The sequence below is a fragment of the Lipotes vexillifer genome, unplaced genomic scaffold (assembly GCF_000442215.2).
Source record: "Lipotes vexillifer unplaced genomic scaffold, Lipotes_vexillifer_v1.1 scaffold39, whole genome shotgun sequence".
Taxonomy (NCBI): Eukaryota; Metazoa; Chordata; class Mammalia; order Artiodactyla; family Lipotidae; genus Lipotes; species Lipotes vexillifer.
In genome coordinates this window covers 1,834,016-1,839,659 of record NW_006787038.1, presented here as the reverse complement: position 1 = coordinate 1,839,659, position 5,644 = coordinate 1,834,016, and positions in this window count along the sequence as shown.

Sequence of the window (5,644 nt, the reverse complement as noted above, 5' to 3'; positions counted from 1 at the left end):
CATGGAAGTTAGTGAGTCAGAATTTCACAGTTGACCAGCAAGTGACAGGAATGGAACTGAATCCAGATCTGAATCCAAAACCCGTGCTCTCTATACCCCTCACCGCATCATCTCTTCTCAGGATGGAGCGCAGAGGAGACGAGGGGAGAACTGTGTCTGCTCCAAACCTAAGAAGCAGGCCGGACATCTGCGTGGTGGGTCTACAGAACGGGCCCCTCTGCACACGCTGGTGGGAAACCAAGGCTCCAGACAGGGCGGTGACAGGACAGAGCCTTGGTGTGGAAAGACGGCTCTGTCAGCACCGGAGCCTGGCAGCTGTTTTCCTAGAGAAGGCTGACCCTTCCCTTTCCTGAGGGAAGCCTGGAGTGTGCTCTCCCTACCCCGACGCTGGCTGTGACTGAGGCAGATGAGGGCCTGGTCCCTGCTAGCCATCTGTGGATCCCACCTCACAGGCCATGGGGCTCCAGGCCAAAACGATAGTGTGTTTCTAGCCCCTGAGGTAGCTTTTTACCATGGCAACCAGCAGGCAGGACAGGCCGGCAGGGAGGAGGGTGAGGGCTTCCCCACGGAGCTGGGCACCCTCCCACCCGCATTCCTCCCACGGAGAGGGCGTTACCTGGGTGACGGGCAGAGGGCCCTGCGGCCGTACTGACCGTCCGTCGAGGCACTTTGGAGAATCAGCCCCTGTCCTCACTGGACTCGGAAGAGGAGAGTCCCCCACCGCCAGCCCCCATCTCTAGGCCTATCCTTTCTTCTCTCCCATCTAAGGCCCCGGCTCCCCCACCCCCACCCCCACCCAGCAGTCAGCCCGGGCCCCCCATGAGTCACCGTGTGAGCCACTCAGCAACGGGAGCCTCTGTGCTCACACAGCCAGGCCGGCAGCCCCGTTTGTTTACAGACATGTAACCGCCTGACGCCCCCAGCGGGGGTCTGAGGTTTAGACTGTAATGATGGTGATATCCGCCCCTCCTTGAGCTCTTTATCCCTCCCAAAGCTGTCCCTGCCACAGTCCTCTTCCGAAGCCTGTGAAGTCTTTTCATTTGCCAGACAAGCTGGAAGGAAGTATCGAGAGGGTGAGAAATCTGCCCGAGGAATTCCAGCCCCAGAGTCTCTGGAGGGTCCAGGGGGCTGACAGCTGGCCGCGGCTGCCACACAGCGAGGCAGAAGCTGAGGCCTCATGGGCTCTGATCGGCTCGTGGACCCCGGGGCCAGCCCTTTGGGGTCATGGAGGTCATCACTCAGGAGGGAGGACCCAGTCGGAACCTGAGGGTAGGGGGGCGCCCAGGAGCTATGCCTCCCCCGCCCCAGATCAACTGGAAATACAAGTTCTCACCAGACCTGCGGAGGTGAGGAGGGGATAGCACTCTTCTGTCACAACCAAGTCCTGAGTCCAAATCCAGGAAACTCGGGGTGCCTTTGGGATCCTTCTTTAGAAACCAGTCCTGGCCAATCAGGATTAGCTCTGGCACAAAGACTCCACCTGGGCTGTTTCACTGAGACCCTTCATCTTCATGTATGTGTAGACTGCCCTGCCATCTCTTCCCTTCTCTTTCCTTCTCTTCCCATCCTCTTAGGAAAAGATGGATTGCTATGTGGCTATAGTAACAAGTAACTCTTAGCACCAGTTATCTACCCGGCTTCTTCTATGACCACTTGTTTCAGTAACCATGCTCCTGGAACCGCGCGCTCCATCAGTCATAGCCCGCCCATCTGAGAATAACCAGTCAGCAGTGGCCTCACTCCATTGACGGTGCTTCTAGAGCCAAAGGTCGACCATTCCTCAACACTCTGAAAGTTGACCCATCGCTGAACTCCACGCTTCCCCAAAGCCTATATGAGATTACCTCTCCCCCTTGCTCAGAGATGCCTTTGCAGGTACAGCTCTCTTAAGCAAGCAGTACACTCAAGACTCTTGTTTCTGATAATGAGCAGTCACATCTTCCTTTAAAACTCTGGCCCCCGCCCAGATATTTCCTATAACCTATCACAAATTCCTCCAAAATCCAGAGAACGAGCAATACATTTTTTTCAGCTTTGGTATAAATTTGGCCTAAGCTGGGACCACAAATGCCTTCCTTCTTATCCCTCTGCCCTCCCCCAATATTCCAGCTCCATCCTGGACCCACATGGAACATCCACAAGACAAATAAACCTCTCTTTTGATAAAGTGGCTCACTTCCCTCGGCATAATTTTGGGCATGTTGCGTTATGTCAAAAGACCCCCTCCTCCTCCCACCACCAGGCACGAAGGGAGGGAGAAAGGACGAGGTGGAGGAGACATCCTGACACCGAAATGAGATCGTAATGTACTCATTATGTTATAACTTGCTTCTTAAACTTAATATGTTGTAGACATTCCCCACAACAATAGATATTCTTCTGCGATATAATTTTTTAAGCACTGAATTGCTTTGTGTCACTTGGATATCCCGTAATTTGATTACTTGATCTGTTTCTGGATATTTAGTTTCTCTTTGTTGTTGTTGTAATAAACAATGCTATGATGAACGTCCTTGTGGATATGTCTTTGTGTGTAAAAGTCTTTCCCATCATAAAAATAACAACAGCAGCCAGAATTAAACCCAGACTTCAAGGGCATATTCACCCTGGCCAGGGGCCTCCCTATCCCGGTCTTGTGCTTCAGATCTACGTGTTTTGAGATTTGTCTATATTTTCAGTCTCTCTCTTGGCATTTCTACTCACTCTCATAACACAGCCCTGCAAAAGTGACTCCAGCCATTTCCATGGTGCCAATCAGAGTGTCCAGTTTTCATCTTACCCAACAGCACACAATATTCTGAGAATTAAACTCCCAGTCCTTTCCTCAGCCTGCAGGCCTCCATGAGGTCAGACCCCTGTCCACCTCCCCAACCTCATCTCAAGCCATGTCCCCTCTTTCTCTAAAGCTTAACACACTTACCTTTTCTTAGTTCTGGGAATTTGTTGTGCCCCCCTCAGGGCCTTTGCTCATGCAGTTTCTTATGCCAGGAAATCTTTCCACCCTCCCACGCCCAACTCCTTACCCTTGCTGACTAATACACATGCATCATCCACAACTCAGTTCAAAGACACTTCCTCAGGAAAGTTTCCCAAATATCCTTCCGCATCAGACTAGGTCTAGCCCACCATTAAAGGCTATGGAGCACTGTCTACTTCCTTGTAGCGTTAATCACTATATCCTGAAAAATAATTATATAATTTCATTATATATATATATATATATATATATATATATATATTTCAAGCCAGTCATGATTAGGAAGGGAAATATGTTACCAAGGAACAATCCCATAATGCCAATGCTTAATGCAAATTATTTTTCATATGTAATTTTTTTTTTTTTTTTTTGCGGTATGTGGGCCTCTCACTGTTGTGGCCTCTCCTGTTGCGGAGCACAGGCTCCGGATGCGCAGGCTCAGCGGCCATGGCTCACGGGCTTAGCCGCTCCGCGGCATGTGGGATCTTCCCAGACTGGGGCACGAACCCGTGTCCCCTGCATCGGCAGGTGGACTCTCAACCACTGCGCCACCAGGGAAGCCCCCATATGTAATTTTTTAAAATTAATTTATTATCACAAATAATATACGAGTTTACTTTGCCCTTTAAAAACATAGAACATTACAGGTATTGCAGAGCTTTATTTGACCACTACCCAGCTCCTCTCCCAAGTCTTGCTCCCTGCCTTCCCCCACTTCCTGGATAACACCACTGTTATGAGCTTAATATGATCAGCATAGTGGCTCAGAGGTTTGGCTCTGGAGCCAAACTGCTTAAGATTTGAGTCCCAGTGCTTGATCCTACCTCCTATGTAACCTTAAGCAAGTTACTTAACCTTTCTCTGCCTCAGTTCTATCATCTGTAAACTATGGATTAATAATAGTAACTAATAGTGTAGGATTAAGATTTATATGAGATGTTCCATGTTAAGTGATTGGGATAGTGCCAGGCTCATAATAAGCGCTAAATAGAAGATAGCTATTACTATATGTGATAGTTAATTTTATGTGTCAGCTTGACTGGGTCATGGGGTGCCCAGATATGTGGTTAAACATTATTTCTGGATGTGTCTGTGAGAATGTTTCCAGATGAGATTAGCATTTGTATTGGTAGATTCAGTAAAGCAGATTGCCCTCCCCAATGTGGATGAGCGTCATTCAATCCACTGAGGGCCTGAATAGAACGAAAAAGTGAAGGAGGGGAAAATCCACTCTCTCTGCCTGACTGAGCTGGGATGCTGATCGGAGACTTATGCCCAGTGTTCCTGGTTCTCAGGCCTTCAGACTCAGACTGGAGCTATGTCAGGCTTTTCTAGGTCTACAGCTTGCAGACATCAGATCAGCAGATCATGGGAGGTCTCAGCCTCCATAATTGCACGAGTCAGTTTCTTACAGTAAGAAATCTATCACCTATCTATCTATCTATCTATTGTTTATCCAACCTATTGGCTGTTTTTCTGGAGAATCCTAATACTCTATAATATATAGATCGTATATAGTATTTGTGTGTGTGTGTAGTTTAAAAATATAAATATAGGGACTTCCCTGGTGGTCCAGTGGTTAAGAGTCCACCTTCCAATGCAGGGGACCCAGGTTTGATCCCTGGTGGGGGAACTAAGATCCCACATGCTGTGGGGCGACTAAGCCTGCGTGCCACAGCTACTGAGCCCACACACTCTGGAGCCCACACGCTGCAACGAAGAGCCCTCAAGCTCTGGAGCCTGCGCGCCACAACTAGAGAGAAGCCCGTGCGCCACAAAGAAGACCCTGCATGCCGCGACTAAGACCCCACGTAACCAAAAAATTAAATAAATAAATAAAAAATAAATATTAAAAATATAAGACTTTCCTGGTGGCGCAGTGGTTAAGAACCCGCCCGCCAATGCTGGGGACATGGGTTCAATCCCTGTTCCAGGAGGATCCCACATGCCGCGGAGCAACTAAGCCCTTGCGCCACAACTACCGAGCCTGCGCTCTAGAGCCCGTGCACCACAACTACTGAGCCCGTGCGCCACAGCTACTGAAGCCTGTGCACCTAGAGCCCATGCTCCGCAACAAGAGAAGCCACCGCAATGAGAAGCCCGCGCTTTACAACAGAGTAGCCCCCGCTCTCCACAACTAGAGAAAGCCCACACGCAGCAACGAAGACCCAACGCAGCCAAAAATTTAAAAAAAAAATTATAAAAAATAAATACATAAATTAAAAAATATATAAATATAAATGGCATCATATGGCAGGTAGCTCTTAGGAACTGACTGTTTTTACTCAACAACATGTTTTTCAGATCTTGCATGTTTGTACACATAGATTTAGTTCTGTTTCATTCCTTTAAAAAGCTGAATAATAATATCTCAATATAAGAATATACCACATTTTATTAATTCATTTCTACATTGATATTTCACAAGATACTAAATTTGGAATTTTTTCCAATTTTTTAATATTGCAGGCAATGCTGCAGTGAATATATCCTTATGTATCTTAGCAAGTGTTTTTTTTTAGATTAAATGTCTAGAAGTGGAATTGATAGGTCATAGATTATGTGTATTTCCATTTTAAATAGTTCTGATAAATCACCCTCCAAAATATACTAATTCACATATCCCTCCCCACCAGGAATAATTTTTTTTTTTTTTTTTTTTTTTTT